General features: G+C 53.1%; 39 non-coding genes across 39 annotated transcripts; 20 read left to right on the forward strand and 19 right to left on the reverse strand.

The window, feature by feature from the left end:
• The first annotated feature begins 223 nt into the window (after positions 1-223).
• Trnai-uau (transfer RNA isoleucine (anticodon UAU)) lies at positions 224-315 on the forward strand. The gene is given in 2 exon segments: positions 224-261; positions 280-315. It is a non-coding gene; the product is annotated as a tRNA-Ile (tRNA).
• A 111-nt stretch (positions 316-426) lies between these two features.
• Positions 427-498, forward strand: Trnad-guc (transfer RNA aspartic acid (anticodon GUC)). The gene has a single exon. It is a non-coding gene; the product is annotated as a tRNA-Asp (tRNA).
• A 236-nt stretch (positions 499-734) lies between these two features.
• Positions 735-806, reverse strand: Trnam-cau (transfer RNA methionine (anticodon CAU)). Its single transcript has one exon. It is a non-coding gene; the product is annotated as a tRNA-Met (tRNA).
• A 248-nt stretch (positions 807-1,054) lies between these two features.
• On the reverse strand, positions 1,055-1,127 carry Trnar-acg (transfer RNA arginine (anticodon ACG)). Its single transcript has one exon. It is a non-coding gene; the product is annotated as a tRNA-Arg (tRNA).
• Positions 1,128-1,569: 442 nt separating this feature from the next.
• On the forward strand, positions 1,570-1,661 carry Trnai-uau (transfer RNA isoleucine (anticodon UAU)). Its single transcript is given in 2 exon segments — positions 1,570-1,607; positions 1,626-1,661. It is a non-coding gene; the product is annotated as a tRNA-Ile (tRNA).
• A 111-nt stretch (positions 1,662-1,772) lies between these two features.
• Positions 1,773-1,844, forward strand: Trnad-guc (transfer RNA aspartic acid (anticodon GUC)). The gene has a single exon. It is a non-coding gene; the product is annotated as a tRNA-Asp (tRNA).
• Positions 1,845-2,080: 236 nt separating this feature from the next.
• On the reverse strand, positions 2,081-2,152 carry Trnam-cau (transfer RNA methionine (anticodon CAU)). Its single transcript has one exon. It is a non-coding gene; the product is annotated as a tRNA-Met (tRNA).
• Positions 2,153-2,400: 248 nt separating this feature from the next.
• Trnar-acg (transfer RNA arginine (anticodon ACG)) lies at positions 2,401-2,473 on the reverse strand. Its single transcript has one exon. It is a non-coding gene; the product is annotated as a tRNA-Arg (tRNA).
• Positions 2,474-2,915: 442 nt separating this feature from the next.
• On the forward strand, positions 2,916-3,007 carry Trnai-uau (transfer RNA isoleucine (anticodon UAU)). Its single transcript is given in 2 exon segments — positions 2,916-2,953; positions 2,972-3,007. It is a non-coding gene; the product is annotated as a tRNA-Ile (tRNA).
• A 111-nt stretch (positions 3,008-3,118) lies between these two features.
• Trnad-guc (transfer RNA aspartic acid (anticodon GUC)) lies at positions 3,119-3,190 on the forward strand. Its single transcript has one exon. It is a non-coding gene; the product is annotated as a tRNA-Asp (tRNA).
• Positions 3,191-3,426: 236 nt separating this feature from the next.
• Positions 3,427-3,498, reverse strand: Trnam-cau (transfer RNA methionine (anticodon CAU)). The gene has a single exon. It is a non-coding gene; the product is annotated as a tRNA-Met (tRNA).
• A 248-nt stretch (positions 3,499-3,746) lies between these two features.
• Positions 3,747-3,819, reverse strand: Trnar-acg (transfer RNA arginine (anticodon ACG)). Its single transcript has one exon. It is a non-coding gene; the product is annotated as a tRNA-Arg (tRNA).
• Positions 3,820-4,261: 442 nt separating this feature from the next.
• On the forward strand, positions 4,262-4,353 carry Trnai-uau (transfer RNA isoleucine (anticodon UAU)). The gene is given in 2 exon segments: positions 4,262-4,299; positions 4,318-4,353. It is a non-coding gene; the product is annotated as a tRNA-Ile (tRNA).
• A 111-nt stretch (positions 4,354-4,464) lies between these two features.
• Positions 4,465-4,536, forward strand: Trnad-guc (transfer RNA aspartic acid (anticodon GUC)). The gene has a single exon. It is a non-coding gene; the product is annotated as a tRNA-Asp (tRNA).
• A 236-nt stretch (positions 4,537-4,772) lies between these two features.
• Positions 4,773-4,844, reverse strand: Trnam-cau (transfer RNA methionine (anticodon CAU)). The gene has a single exon. It is a non-coding gene; the product is annotated as a tRNA-Met (tRNA).
• Positions 4,845-5,092: 248 nt separating this feature from the next.
• Trnar-acg (transfer RNA arginine (anticodon ACG)) lies at positions 5,093-5,165 on the reverse strand. Its single transcript has one exon. It is a non-coding gene; the product is annotated as a tRNA-Arg (tRNA).
• Positions 5,166-5,607: 442 nt separating this feature from the next.
• Positions 5,608-5,699, forward strand: Trnai-uau (transfer RNA isoleucine (anticodon UAU)). Its single transcript is given in 2 exon segments — positions 5,608-5,645; positions 5,664-5,699. It is a non-coding gene; the product is annotated as a tRNA-Ile (tRNA).
• A 111-nt stretch (positions 5,700-5,810) lies between these two features.
• Positions 5,811-5,882, forward strand: Trnad-guc (transfer RNA aspartic acid (anticodon GUC)). The gene has a single exon. It is a non-coding gene; the product is annotated as a tRNA-Asp (tRNA).
• A 236-nt stretch (positions 5,883-6,118) lies between these two features.
• On the reverse strand, positions 6,119-6,190 carry Trnam-cau (transfer RNA methionine (anticodon CAU)). Its single transcript has one exon. It is a non-coding gene; the product is annotated as a tRNA-Met (tRNA).
• Positions 6,191-6,438: 248 nt separating this feature from the next.
• Positions 6,439-6,511, reverse strand: Trnar-acg (transfer RNA arginine (anticodon ACG)). Its single transcript has one exon. It is a non-coding gene; the product is annotated as a tRNA-Arg (tRNA).
• Positions 6,512-6,953: 442 nt separating this feature from the next.
• Positions 6,954-7,045, forward strand: Trnai-uau (transfer RNA isoleucine (anticodon UAU)). The gene is given in 2 exon segments: positions 6,954-6,991; positions 7,010-7,045. It is a non-coding gene; the product is annotated as a tRNA-Ile (tRNA).
• Positions 7,046-7,156: 111 nt separating this feature from the next.
• On the forward strand, positions 7,157-7,228 carry Trnad-guc (transfer RNA aspartic acid (anticodon GUC)). The gene has a single exon. It is a non-coding gene; the product is annotated as a tRNA-Asp (tRNA).
• A 236-nt stretch (positions 7,229-7,464) lies between these two features.
• Trnam-cau (transfer RNA methionine (anticodon CAU)) lies at positions 7,465-7,536 on the reverse strand. The gene has a single exon. It is a non-coding gene; the product is annotated as a tRNA-Met (tRNA).
• A 248-nt stretch (positions 7,537-7,784) lies between these two features.
• Positions 7,785-7,857, reverse strand: Trnar-acg (transfer RNA arginine (anticodon ACG)). Its single transcript has one exon. It is a non-coding gene; the product is annotated as a tRNA-Arg (tRNA).
• Positions 7,858-8,299: 442 nt separating this feature from the next.
• On the forward strand, positions 8,300-8,391 carry Trnai-uau (transfer RNA isoleucine (anticodon UAU)). The gene is given in 2 exon segments: positions 8,300-8,337; positions 8,356-8,391. It is a non-coding gene; the product is annotated as a tRNA-Ile (tRNA).
• A 111-nt stretch (positions 8,392-8,502) lies between these two features.
• Trnad-guc (transfer RNA aspartic acid (anticodon GUC)) lies at positions 8,503-8,574 on the forward strand. Its single transcript has one exon. It is a non-coding gene; the product is annotated as a tRNA-Asp (tRNA).
• Positions 8,575-8,810: 236 nt separating this feature from the next.
• Positions 8,811-8,882, reverse strand: Trnam-cau (transfer RNA methionine (anticodon CAU)). The gene has a single exon. It is a non-coding gene; the product is annotated as a tRNA-Met (tRNA).
• Positions 8,883-9,130: 248 nt separating this feature from the next.
• On the reverse strand, positions 9,131-9,203 carry Trnar-acg (transfer RNA arginine (anticodon ACG)). Its single transcript has one exon. It is a non-coding gene; the product is annotated as a tRNA-Arg (tRNA).
• Positions 9,204-9,645: 442 nt separating this feature from the next.
• Positions 9,646-9,737, forward strand: Trnai-uau (transfer RNA isoleucine (anticodon UAU)). The gene is given in 2 exon segments: positions 9,646-9,683; positions 9,702-9,737. It is a non-coding gene; the product is annotated as a tRNA-Ile (tRNA).
• A 111-nt stretch (positions 9,738-9,848) lies between these two features.
• Positions 9,849-9,920, forward strand: Trnad-guc (transfer RNA aspartic acid (anticodon GUC)). Its single transcript has one exon. It is a non-coding gene; the product is annotated as a tRNA-Asp (tRNA).
• A 236-nt stretch (positions 9,921-10,156) lies between these two features.
• Trnam-cau (transfer RNA methionine (anticodon CAU)) lies at positions 10,157-10,228 on the reverse strand. The gene has a single exon. It is a non-coding gene; the product is annotated as a tRNA-Met (tRNA).
• Positions 10,229-10,476: 248 nt separating this feature from the next.
• Positions 10,477-10,549, reverse strand: Trnar-acg (transfer RNA arginine (anticodon ACG)). Its single transcript has one exon. It is a non-coding gene; the product is annotated as a tRNA-Arg (tRNA).
• Positions 10,550-10,991: 442 nt separating this feature from the next.
• Positions 10,992-11,083, forward strand: Trnai-uau (transfer RNA isoleucine (anticodon UAU)). Its single transcript is given in 2 exon segments — positions 10,992-11,029; positions 11,048-11,083. It is a non-coding gene; the product is annotated as a tRNA-Ile (tRNA).
• A 111-nt stretch (positions 11,084-11,194) lies between these two features.
• On the forward strand, positions 11,195-11,266 carry Trnad-guc (transfer RNA aspartic acid (anticodon GUC)). Its single transcript has one exon. It is a non-coding gene; the product is annotated as a tRNA-Asp (tRNA).
• A 236-nt stretch (positions 11,267-11,502) lies between these two features.
• On the reverse strand, positions 11,503-11,574 carry Trnam-cau (transfer RNA methionine (anticodon CAU)). The gene has a single exon. It is a non-coding gene; the product is annotated as a tRNA-Met (tRNA).
• A 248-nt stretch (positions 11,575-11,822) lies between these two features.
• Positions 11,823-11,895, reverse strand: Trnar-acg (transfer RNA arginine (anticodon ACG)). The gene has a single exon. It is a non-coding gene; the product is annotated as a tRNA-Arg (tRNA).
• Positions 11,896-12,337: 442 nt separating this feature from the next.
• On the forward strand, positions 12,338-12,429 carry Trnai-uau (transfer RNA isoleucine (anticodon UAU)). Its single transcript is given in 2 exon segments — positions 12,338-12,375; positions 12,394-12,429. It is a non-coding gene; the product is annotated as a tRNA-Ile (tRNA).
• Positions 12,430-12,540: 111 nt separating this feature from the next.
• On the forward strand, positions 12,541-12,612 carry Trnad-guc (transfer RNA aspartic acid (anticodon GUC)). Its single transcript has one exon. It is a non-coding gene; the product is annotated as a tRNA-Asp (tRNA).
• Positions 12,613-12,848: 236 nt separating this feature from the next.
• On the reverse strand, positions 12,849-12,920 carry Trnam-cau (transfer RNA methionine (anticodon CAU)). The gene has a single exon. It is a non-coding gene; the product is annotated as a tRNA-Met (tRNA).
• Between the last annotated feature and the right edge of the window lie 245 nt (positions 12,921-13,165).

The following is a 13,165-nucleotide window of genomic DNA, read 5'->3' on the forward strand; positions in this document are numbered from 1 at the left end:
ACAGGTAGCAGAAGGCAAGGCGCGCGTTTTTCTGCAATTTTTCGGTGATGACAAGCGGTTGATATGCTTGTAAGTGTAGCATATGAAACAAGAATCGTATGAAGCATCCGTAGCCAGGTGCTAAAGTCGCAGTATGGCCGCAGGTGACGGTCGTATGATGGGTCTGTAGCCACAACAGGTTGGCAGCAAAGCAAATACCGCTAACTGAAAGCACCCTGCTGTAGCCCCAGTGGCGCAATTGGTTAGCGCACGGTACTTATAAGGCAGTAGCCGTGAGCAATGCCGGGGTTGTGAGTTCGAGCCTCACCTGGGGCATACTTTTATTTCGTAGCAGCTGACTCTGAAAGCATCGGGACGCTAGATTTGAGATGAATCACCTACTTGAGAAGAATAAGTGTGCGTGCGTTGTGCGTGTCGTTTGCGTATTCCTCGGTAGTATAGTGGTTAGTATCCCCGCCTGTCACGCGGGAGACCGGGGTTCGATTCCCCGCCGGGGAGGTGCGATTTTTATATCGCGAAAGTTGCACGTGTGGCCCGATAGGACATTAACGTTGTGATCGAGAAATGTAGTTGCTGCAGAATCGTAAGAAACTCTGCGTCTTAGGAAGTGTTTCTCGTATTCTCCACACGACGTCGTCATCGTTTCAGAACTTACAGGGTTTGCTGTTGACGCTGGGTCAGCGCACCCCAGGCTTAATGATCGAGCTCGAAGCACACAAGAAAAGGAATAATTTTAGCAGAGCGTGGTTTCGATCCACGGACCTCTGGGTTATGGGCCCAGCACGCTTCCACTGCGCCACTCTGCTGCGTGACGTGGGATACTTGGAAAAGCGTTGTCAGCGTCGCGTACCGTTTAATTAACTGTGCAACATCTCTCAGCTTGACTTGTCTCGACTTTGCTCGACTGACGCTACGCTGACGCTTGCACGAAGCGATATTTACCACGATCGTCTCGAGATGCAGCTGCGAGATGCTCAGGATTGACATTGCACTCCACGCAGGTGGAAACATTCGAATGCACTGCCTAGCTACGCGCCCGCAACTAACAAAATGCCGACCCTGCCAAGATTCGAACCTGGAATCTTCTGATCCGTAGTCAGACGCGTTATCCGTTGCGCCACAGGGCCACTGTTCGTCTTTCGTCATATGACGCGGGTACACATCGCAGAGCAACGTGTTCTCCGTGGCTCGGCAACTGCGTGTCGTCCACTGACAACGGCGGCGCGGCCACTCTGGTCTTCCGCACTCTGCAGGGAGCTGCCAAGGAAGGCATCTCTCCTCCAGCTGCTCGGCCACGGTGCGCCTGCATAGCTTAGAGCTTGCCACACATCTGCCCTCGCTGTTGGACAGGTAGCAGAAGGCAAGGCGCGCGTTTTTCTGCAATTTTTCGGTGATGACAAGCGGTTGATATGCTTGTAAGTGTAGCATATGAAACAAGAATCGTATGAAGCATCCGTAGCCAGGTGCTAAAGTCGCAGTATGGCCGCAGGTGACGGTCGTATGATGGGTCTGTAGCCACAACAGGTTGGCAGCAAAGCAAATACCGCTAACTGAAAGCACCCTGCTGTAGCCCCAGTGGCGCAATTGGTTAGCGCACGGTACTTATAAGGCAGTAGCCGTGAGCAATGCCGGGGTTGTGAGTTCGAGCCTCACCTGGGGCATACTTTTATTTCGTAGCAGCTGACTCTGAAAGCATCGGGACGCTAGATTTGAGATGAATCACCTACTTGAGAAGAATAAGTGTGCGTGCGTTGTGCGTGTCGTTTGCGTATTCCTCGGTAGTATAGTGGTTAGTATCCCCGCCTGTCACGCGGGAGACCGGGGTTCGATTCCCCGCCGGGGAGGTGCGATTTTTATATCGCGAAAGTTGCACGTGTGGCCCGATAGGACATTAACGTTGTGATCGAGAAATGTAGTTGCTGCAGAATCGCAAGAAACTCTGCGTCTTAGGAAGTGTTTCTCGTATTCTCCACACGACGTCGTCATCGTTTCAGAACTTACAGGGTTTGCTGTTGACGCTGGGTCAGCGCACCCCAGGCTTAATGATCGAGCTCGAAGCACACAAGAAAAGGAATAATTTTAGCAGAGCGTGGTTTCGATCCACGGACCTCTGGGTTATGGGCCCAGCACGCTTCCACTGCGCCACTCTGCTGCGTGACGTGGGATACTTGGAAAAGCGTTGTCATCGTCGCGTACCGTTTAATTAACTGTGCAACATCTCTCAGCTTGACTTGTCTCGACTTTGCTCGACTGACGCTACGCTGACGCTTGCACGAAGCGATATTTACCACGATCGTCTCGAGATGCAGCTGCGAGATGCTCAGGATTGACATTGCACTCCACGCAGGTGGAAACATTCGAATGCACTGCCTAGCTACGCGCCCGCAACTAACAAAATGCCGACCCTGCCAAGATTCGAACCTGGAATCTTCTGATCCGTAGTCAGACGCGTTATCCGTTGCGCCACAGGGCCACTGTTCGTCTTTCGTCATATGACGCGGGTACACATCGCAGAGCAACGTGTTCTCCGTGGCTCGGCAACTGCGTGTCGTCCACTGACAACGGCGGCGCGGCCACTCTGGTCTTCCGCACTCTGCAGGGAGCTGCCAAGGAAGGCATCTCTCCTCCAGCTGCTCGGCCACGGTGCGCCTGCATAGCTTAGAGCTTGCCACACATCTGCCCTCGCTGTTGGACAGGTAGCAGAAGGCAAGGCGCGCGTTTTTCTGCAATTTTTCGGTGATGACAAGCGGTTGATATGCTTGTAAGTGTAGCATATGAAACAAGAATCGTATGAAGCATCCGTAGCCAGGTGCTAAAGTCGCAGTATGGCCGCAGGTGACGGTCGTATGATGGGTCTGTAGCCACAACAGGTTGGCAGCAAAGCAAATACCGCTAACTGAAAGCACCCTGCTGTAGCCCCAGTGGCGCAATTGGTTAGCGCACGGTACTTATAAGGCAGTAGCCGTGAGCAATGCCGGGGTTGTGAGTTCGAGCCTCACCTGGGGCATACTTTTATTTCGTAGCAGCTGACTCTGAAAGCATCGGGACGCTAGATTTGAGATGAATCACCTACTTGAGAAGAATAAGTGTGCGTGCGTTGTGCGTGTCGTTTGCGTATTCCTCGGTAGTATAGTGGTTAGTATCCCCGCCTGTCACGCGGGAGACCGGGGTTCGATTCCCCGCCGGGGAGGTGCGATTTTTATATCGCGAAAGTTGCACGTGTGGCCCGATAGGACATTAACGTTGTGATCGAGAAATGTAGTTGCTGCAGAATCGCAAGAAACTCTGCGTCTTAGGAAGTGTTTCTCGTATTCTCCACACGACGTCGTCATCGTTTCAGAACTTACAGGGTTTGCTGTTGACGCTGGGTCAGCGCACCCCAGGCTTAATGATCGAGCTCGAAGCACACAAGAAAAGGAATAATTTTAGCAGAGCGTGGTTTCGATCCACGGACCTCTGGGTTATGGGCCCAGCACGCTTCCACTGCGCCACTCTGCTGCGTGACGTGGGATACTTGGAAAAGCGTTGTCAGCGTCGCGTACCGTTTAATTAACTGTGCAACATCTCTCAGCTTGACTTGTCTCGACTTTGCTCGACTGACGCTACGCTGACGCTTGCACGAAGCGATATTTACCACGATCGTCTCGAGATGCAGCTGCGAGATGCTCAGGATTGACATTGCACTCCACGCAGGTGGAAACATTCGAATGCACTGCCTAGCTACGCGCCCGCAACTAACAAAATGCCGACCCTGCCAGGATTCGAACCTGGAATCTTCTGATCCGTAGTCAGACGCGTTATCCGTTGCGCCACAGGGCCACTGTTCGTCTTTCGTCATATGACGCGGGTACACATCGCAGAGCAACGTGTTCTCCGTGGCTCGGCAACTGCGTGTCGTCCACTGACAACGGCGGCGCGGCCACTCTGGTCTTCCGCACTCTGCAGGGAGCTGCCAAGGAAGGCATCTCTCCTCCAGCTGCTCGGCCACGGTGCGCCTGCATAGCTTAGAGCTTGCCACACATCTGCCCTCGCTGTTGGACAGGTAGCAGAAGGCAAGGCGCGCGTTTTTCTGCAATTTTTCGGTGATGACAAGCGGTTGATATGCTTGTAAGTGTAGCATATGAAACAAGAATCGTATGAAGCATCCGTAGCCAGGTGCTAAAGTCGCAGTATGGCCGCAGGTGACGGTCGTATGATGGGTCTGTAGCCACAACAGGTTGGCAGCAAAGCAAATACCGCTAACTGAAAGCACCCTGCTGTAGCCCCAGTGGCGCAATTGGTTAGCGCACGGTACTTATAAGGCAGTAGCCGTGAGCAATGCCGGGGTTGTGAGTTCGAGCCTCACCTGGGGCATACTTTTATTTCGTAGCAGCTGACTCTGAAAGCATCGGGACGCTAGATTTGAGATGAATCACCTACTTGAGAAGAATAAGTGTGCGTGCGTTGTGCGTGTCGTTTGCGTATTCCTCGGTAGTATAGTGGTTAGTATCCCCGCCTGTCACGCGGGAGACCGGGGTTCGATTCCCCGCCGGGGAGGTGCGATTTTTATATCGCGAAAGTTGCACGTGTGGCCCGATAGGACATTAACGTTGTGATCGAGAAATGTAGTTGCTGCAGAATCGCAAGAAACTCTGCGTCTTAGGAAGTGTTTCTCGTATTCTCCACACGACGTCGTCATCGTTTCAGAACTTACAGGGTTTGCTGTTGACGCTGGGTCAGCGCACCCCAGGCTTAATGATCGAGCTCGAAGCACACAAGAAAAGGAATAATTTTAGCAGAGCGTGGTTTCGATCCACGGACCTCTGGGTTATGGGCCCAGCACGCTTCCACTGCGCCACTCTGCTGCGTGACGTGGGATACTTGGAAAAGCGTTGTCAGCGTCGCGTACCGTTTAATTAACTGTGCAACATCTCTCAGCTTGACTTGTCTCGACTTTGCTCGACTGACGCTACGCTGACGCTTGCACGAAGCGATATTTACCACGATCGTCTCGAGATGCAGCTGCGAGATGCTCAGGATTGACATTGCACTCCACGCAGGTGGAAACATTCGAATGCACTGCCTAGCTACGCGCCCGCAACTAACAAAATGCCGACCCTGCCAGGATTCGAACCTGGAATCTTCTGATCCGTAGTCAGACGCGTTATCCGTTGCGCCACAGGGCCACTGTTCGTCTTTCGTCATATGACGCGGGTACACATCGCAGAGCAACGTGTTCTCCGTGGCTCGGCAACTGCGTGTCGTCCACTGACAACGGCGGCGCGGCCACTCTGGTCTTCCGCACTCTGCAGGGAGCTGCCAAGGAAGGCATCTCTCCTCCAGCTGCTCGGCCACGGTGCGCCTGCATAGCTTAGAGCTTGCCACACATCTGCCCTCGCTGTTGGACAGGTAGCAGAAGGCAAGGCGCGCGTTTTTCTGCAATTTTTCGGTGATGACAAGCGGTTGATATGCTTGTAAGTGTAGCATATGAAACAAGAATCGTATGAAGCATCCGTAGCCAGGTGCTAAAGTCGCAGTATGGCCGCAGGTGACGGTCGTATGATGGGTCTGTAGCCACAACAGGTTGGCAGCAAAGCAAATACCGCTAACTGAAAGCACCCTGCTGTAGCCCCAGTGGCGCAATTGGTTAGCGCACGGTACTTATAAGGCAGTAGCCGTGAGCAATGCCGGGGTTGTGAGTTCGAGCCTCACCTGGGGCATACTTTTATTTCGTAGCAGCTGACTCTGAAAGCATCGGGACGCTAGATTTGAGATGAATCACCTACTTGAGAAGAATAAGTGTGCGTGCGTTGTGCGTGTCGTTTGCGTATTCCTCGGTAGTATAGTGGTTAGTATCCCCGCCTGTCACGCGGGAGACCGGGGTTCGATTCCCCGCCGGGGAGGTGCGATTTTTATATCGCGAAAGTTGCACGTGTGGCCCGATAGGACATTAACGTTGTGATCGAGAAATGTAGTTGCTGCAGAATCGCAAGAAACTCTGCGTCTTAGGAAGTGTTTCTCGTATTCTCCACACGACGTCGTCATCGTTTCAGAACTTACAGGGTTTGCTGTTGACGCTGGGTCAGCGCACCCCAGGCTTAATGATCGAGCTCGAAGCACACAAGAAAAGGAATAATTTTAGCAGAGCGTGGTTTCGATCCACGGACCTCTGGGTTATGGGCCCAGCACGCTTCCACTGCGCCACTCTGCTGCGTGACGTGGGATACTTGGAAAAGCGTTGTCAGCGTCGCGTACCGTTTAATTAACTGTGCAACATCTCTCAGCTTGACTTGTCTCGACTTTGCTCGACTGACGCTACGCTGACGCTTGCACGAAGCGATATTTACCACGATCGTCTCGAGATGCAGCTGCGAGATGCTCAGGATTGACATTGCACTCCACGCAGGTGGAAACATTCGAATGCACTGCCTAGCTACGCGCCCGCAACTAACAAAATGCCGACCCTGCCAGGATTCGAACCTGGAATCTTCTGATCCGTAGTCAGACGCGTTATCCGTTGCGCCACAGGGCCACTGTTCGTCTTTCGTCATATGACGCGGGTACACATCGCAGAGCAACGTGTTCTCCGTGGCTCGGCAACTGCGTGTCGTCCACTGACAACGGCGGCGCGGCCACTCTGGTCTTCCGCACTCTGCAGGGAGCTGCCAAGGAAGGCATCTCTCCTCCAGCTGCTCGGCCACGGTGCGCCTGCATAGCTTAGAGCTTGCCACACATCTGCCCTCGCTGTTGGACAGGTAGCAGAAGGCAAGGCGCGCGTTTTTCTGCAATTTTTCGGTGATGACAAGCGGTTGATATGCTTGTAAGTGTAGCATATGAAACAAGAATCGTATGAAGCATCCGTAGCCAGGTGCTAAAGTCGCAGTATGGCCGCAGGTGACGGTCGTATGATGGGTCTGTAGCCACAACAGGTTGGCAGCAAAGCAAATACCGCTAACTGAAAGCACCCTGCTGTAGCCCCAGTGGCGCAATTGGTTAGCGCACGGTACTTATAAGGCAGTAGCCGTGAGCAATGCCGGGGTTGTGAGTTCGAGCCTCACCTGGGGCATACTTTTATTTCGTAGCAGCTGACTCTGAAAGCATCGGGACGCTAGATTTGAGATGAATCACCTACTTGAGAAGAATAAGTGTGCGTGCGTTGTGCGTGTCGTTTGCGTATTCCTCGGTAGTATAGTGGTTAGTATCCCCGCCTGTCACGCGGGAGACCGGGGTTCGATTCCCCGCCGGGGAGGTGCGATTTTTATATCGCGAAAGTTGCACGTGTGGCCCGATAGGACATTAACGTTGTGATCGAGAAATGTAGTTGCTGCAGAATCGCAAGAAACTCTGCGTCTTAGGAAGTGTTTCTCGTATTCTCCACACGACGTCGTCATCGTTTCAGAACTTACAGGGTTTGCTGTTGACGCTGGGTCAGCGCACCCCAGGCTTAATGATCGAGCTCGAAGCACACAAGAAAAGGAATAATTTTAGCAGAGCGTGGTTTCGATCCACGGACCTCTGGGTTATGGGCCCAGCACGCTTCCACTGCGCCACTCTGCTGCGTGACGTGGGATACTTGGAAAAGCGTTGTCAGCGTCGCGTACCGTTTAATTAACTGTGCAACATCTCTCAGCTTGACTTGTCTCGACTTTGCTCGACTGACGCTACGCTGACGCTTGCACGAAGCGATATTTACCACGATCGTCTCGAGATGCAGCTGCGAGATGCTCAGGATTGACATTGCACTCCACGCAGGTGGAAACATTCGAATGCACTGTCTAGCTACGCGCCCGCAACTAACAAAATGCCGACCCTGCCAGGATTCGAACCTGGAATCTTCTGATCCGTAGTCAGACGCGTTATCCGTTGCGCCACAGGGCCACTGTTCGTCTTTCGTCATATGACGCGGGTACACATCGCAGAGCAACGTGTTCTCCGTGGCTCGGCAACTGCGTGTCGTCCACTGACAACGGCGGCGCGGCCACTCTGGTCTTCCGCACTCTGCAGGGAGCTGCCAAGGAAGGCATCTCTCCTCCAGCTGCTCGGCCACGGTGCGCCTGCATAGCTTAGAGCTTGCCACACATCTGCCCTCGCTGTTGGACAGGTAGCAGAAGGCAAGGCGCGCGTTTTTCTGCAATTTTTCGGTGATGACAAGCGGTTGATATGCTTGTAAGTGTAGCATATGAAACAAGAATCGTATGAAGCATCCGTAGCCAGGTGCTAAAGTCGCAGTATGGCCGCAGGTGACGGTCGTATGATGGGTCTGTAGCCACAACAGGTTGGCAGCAAAGCAAATACCGCTAACTGAAAGCACCCTGCTGTAGCCCCAGTGGCGCAATTGGTTAGCGCACGGTACTTATAAGGCAGTAGCCGTGAGCAATGCCGGGGTTGTGAGTTCGAGCCTCACCTGGGGCATACTTTTATTTCGTAGCAGCTGACTCTGAAAGCATCGGGACGCTAGATTTGAGATGAATCACCTACTTGAGAAGAATAAGTGTGCGTGCGTTGTGCGTGTCGTTTGCGTATTCCTCGGTAGTATAGTGGTTAGTATCCCCGCCTGTCACGCGGGAGACCGGGGTTCGATTCCCCGCCGGGGAGGTGCGATTTTTATATCGCGAAAGTTGCACGTGTGGCCCGATAGGACATTAACGTTGTGATCGAGAAATGTAGTTGCTGCAGAATCGCAAGAAACTCTGCGTCTTAGGAAGTGTTTCTCGTATTCTCCACACGACGTCGTCATCGTTTCAGAACTTACAGGGTTTGCTGTTGACGCTGGGTCAGCGCACCCCAGGCTTAATGATCGAGCTCGAAGCACACAAGAAAAGGAATAATTTTAGCAGAGCGTGGTTTCGATCCACGGACCTCTGGGTTATGGGCCCAGCACGCTTCCACTGCGCCACTCTGCTGCGTGACGTGGGATACTTGGAAAAGCGTTGTCAGCGTCGCGTACCGTTTAATTAACTGTGCAACATCTCTCAGCTTGACTTGTCTCGACTTTGCTCGACTGACGCTACGCTGACGCTTGCACGAAGCGATATTTACCACGATCGTCTCGAGATGCAGCTGCGAGATGCTCAGGATTGACATTGCACTCCACGCAGGTGGAAACATTCGAATGCACTGCCTAGCTACGCGCCCGCAACTAACAAAATGCCGACCCTGCCAGGATTCGAACCTGGAATCTTCTGATCCGTAGTCAGACGCGTTATCCGTTGCGCCACAGGGCCACTGTTCGTCTTTCGTCATATGACGCGGGTACACATCGCAGAGCAACGTGTTCTCCGTGGCTCGGCAACTGCGTGTCGTCCACTGACAACGGCGGCGCGGCCACTCTGGTCTTCCGCACTCTGCAGGGAGCTGCCAAGGAAGGCATCTCTCCTCCAGCTGCTCGGCCACGGTGCGCCTGCATAGCTTAGAGCTTGCCACACATCTGCCCTCGCTGTTGGACAGGTAGCAGAAGGCAAGGCGCGCGTTTTTCTGCAATTTTTCGGTGATGACAAGCGGTTGATATGCTTGTAAGTGTAGCATATGAAACAAGAATCGTATGAAGCATCCGTAGCCAGGTGCTAAAGTCGCAGTATGGCCGCAGGTGACGGTCGTATGATGGGTCTGTAGCCACAACAGGTTGGCAGCAAAGCAAATACCGCTAACTGAAAGCACCCTGCTGTAGCCCCAGTGGCGCAATTGGTTAGCGCACGGTACTTATAAGGCAGTAGCCGTGAGCAATGCCGGGGTTGTGAGTTCGAGCCTCACCTGGGGCATACTTTTATTTCGTAGCAGCTGACTCTGAAAGCATCGGGACGCTAGATTTGAGATGAATCACCTACTTGAGAAGAATAAGTGTGCGTGCGTTGTGCGTGTCGTTCGCGTATTCCTCGGTAGTATAGTGGTTAGTATCCCCGCCTGTCACGCGGGAGACCGGGGTTCGATTCCCCGCCGGGGAGGTGCGATTTTTATATCGCGAAAGTTGCACGTGTGGCCCGATAGGACATTAACGTTGTGATCGAGAAATGTAGTTGCTGCAGAATCGCAAGAAACTCTGCGTCTTAGGAAGTGTTTCTCGTATTCTCCACACGACGTCGTCATCGTTTCAGAACTTACAGGGTTTGCTGTTGACGCTGGGTCAGCGCACCCCAGGCTTAATGATCGAGCTCGAAGCACACAAGAAAAGGAATAATTTTAGCAGAGCGTGGTTTCGATCCACGGACCTCTGGGTTATGGGCCCAGCACGCTTCCACTGCGCCACTCTGCTGCGTGACGTGGGATACTTGGAAAAGCGTTGTCAGCGTCGCGTACCGTTTAATTAACTGTGCAACATCTCTCAGCTTGACTTGTCTCGACTTTGCTCGACTGACGCTACGCTGACGCTTGCACGAAGCGATATTTACCACGATCGTCTCGAGATGCAGCTGCGAGATGCTCAGGATTGACATTGCACTCCACGCAGGTGGAAACATTCGAATGCACTGCCTAGCTACGCGCCCGCAACTAACAAAATGCCGACCCTGCCAGGATTCGAACCTGGAATCTTCTGATCCGTAGTCAGACGCGTTATCCGTTGCGCCACAGGGCCACTGTTCGTCTTTCGTCATATGACGCGGGTACACATCGCAGAGCAACGTGTTCTCCGTGGCTCGGCAACTGCGTGTCGTCCACTGACAACGGCGGCGCGGCCACTCTGGTCTTCCGCACTCTGCAGGGAGCTGCCAAGGAAGGCATCTCTCCTCCAGCTGCTCGGCCACGGTGCGCCTGCATAGCTTAGAGCTTGCCACACATCTGCCCTCGCTGTTGGACAGGTAGCAGAAGGCAAGGCGCGCGTTTTTCTGCAATTTTTCGGTGATGACAAGCGGTTGATATGCTTGTAAGTGTAGCATATGAAACAAGAATCGTATGAAGCATCCGTAGCCAGGTGCTAAAGTCGCAGTATGGCCGCAGGTGACGGTCGTATGATGGGTCTGTAGCCACAACAGGTTGGCAGCAAAGCAAATACCGCTAACTGAAAGCACCCTGCTGTAGCCCCAGTGGCGCAATTGGTTAGCGCACGGTACTTATAAGGCAGTAGCCGTGAGCAATGCCGGGGTTGTGAGTTCGAGCCTCACCTGGGGCATACTTTTATTTCGTAGCAGCTGACTCTGAAAGCATCGGGACGCTAGATTTGAGATGAATCACCTACTTGAGAAGAATAAGTGTGCGTGCGTTGTGCGTGTCGTTTGCGTATTCCTCGGTAGTATAGTGGTTAGTATCCCCGCCTGTCACGCGGGAGACCGGGGTTCGATTCCCCGCCGGGGAGGTGCGATTTTTATATCGCGAAAGTTGCACGTGTGGCCCGATAGGACATTAACGTTGTGATCGAGAAATGTAGTTGCTGCAGAATCGCAAGAAACTCTGCGTCTTAGGAAGTGTTTCTCGTATTCTCCACACGACGTCGTCATCGTTTCAGAACTTACAGGGTTTGCTGTTGACGCTGGGTCAGCGCACCCCAGGCTTAATGATCGAGCTCGAAGCACACAAGAAAAGGAATAATTTTAGCAGAGCGTGGTTTCGATCCACGGACCTCTGGGTTATGGGCCCAGCACGCTTCCACTGCGCCACTCTGCTGCGTGACGTGGGATACTTGGAAAAGCGTTGTCAGCGTCGCGTACCGTTTAATTAACTGTGCAACATCTCTCAGCTTGACTTGTCTCGACTTTGCTCGACTGACGCTACGCTGACGCTTGCACGAAGCGATATTTACCACGATCGTCTCGAGATGCAGCTGCGAGATGCTCAGGATTGACATTGCACTCCACGCAGGTGGAAACATTCGAATGCACTGCCTAGCTACGCGCCCGCAACTAACAAAATGCCGACCCTGCCAGGATTCGAACCTGGAATCTTCTGATCCGTAGTCAGACGCGTTATCCGTTGCGCCACAGGGCCACTGTTCGTCTTTCGTCATATGACGCGGGTACACATCGCAGAGCAACGTGTTCTCCGTGGCTCGGCAACTGCGTGTCGTCCACTGACAACGGCGGCGCGGCCACTCTGGTCTTCCGCACTCTGCAGGGAGCTGCCAAGGAAGGCATCTCTCCTCCAGCTGCTCGGCCACGGTGCGCCTGCATAGCTTAGAGCTTGCCACACATCTGCCCTCGCTGTTGGACAGGTAGCAGAAGGCAAGGCGCGCGTTTTTCTGCAATTTTTCGGTGATGACAAGCGGTTGATATGCTTGTAAGTGTAGCATATGAAACAAGAATCGTATGAAGCATCCGTAGCCAGGTGCTAAAGTCGCAGTATGGCCGCAGGTGACGGTCGTATGATGGGTCTGTAGCCACAACAGGTTGGCAGCAAAGCAAATACCGCTAACTGAAAGCACCCTGCTGTAGCCCCAGTGGCGCAATTGGTTAGCGCACGGTACTTATAAGGCAGTAGCCGTGAGCAATGCCGGGGTTGTGAGTTCGAGCCTCACCTGGGGCATACTTTTATTTCGTAGCAGCTGACTCTGAAAGCATCGGGACGCTAGATTTGAGATGAATCACCTACTTGAGAAGAATAAGTGTGCGTGCGTTGTGCGTGTCGTTTGCGTATTCCTCGGTAGTATAGTGGTTAGTATCCCCGCCTGTCACGCGGGAGACCGGGGTTCGATTCCCCGCCGGGGAGGTGCGATTTTTATATCGCGAAAGTTGCACGTGTGGCCCGATAGGACATTAACGTTGTGATCGAGAAATGTAGTTGCTGCAGAATCGTAAGAAACTCTGCGTCTTAGGAAGTGTTTCTCGTATTCTCCACACGACGTCGTCATCGTTTCAGAACTTACAGGGTTTGCTGTTGACGCTGGGTCAGCGCACCCCAGGCTTAATGATCGAGCTCGAAGCACACAAGAAAAGGAATAATTTTAGCAGAGCGTGGTTTCGATCCACGGACCTCTGGGTTATGGGCCCAGCACGCTTCCACTGCGCCACTCTGCTGCGTGACGTGGGATACTTGGAAAAGCGTTGTCAGCGTCGCGTACCGTTTAATTAACTGTGCAACATCTCTCAGCTTGACTTGTCTCGACTTTGCTCGACTGACGCTACGCTGACGCTTGCACGAAGCGATATTTACCACGATCGTCTCGAGATGCAGCTGCGAGATGCTCAGGATTGACATTGCACTCCACGCAGGTGGAAACATTCGAATGCACTGCCTAGCTACGCGCCCGCAACTAACAAAA

Source organism: Schistocerca cancellata, unplaced genomic scaffold (genome assembly GCF_023864275.1).
Source record: "Schistocerca cancellata isolate TAMUIC-IGC-003103 unplaced genomic scaffold, iqSchCanc2.1 HiC_scaffold_895, whole genome shotgun sequence".
Lineage (NCBI taxonomy): Eukaryota > Metazoa > Arthropoda > Insecta > Orthoptera > Acrididae > Schistocerca > Schistocerca cancellata.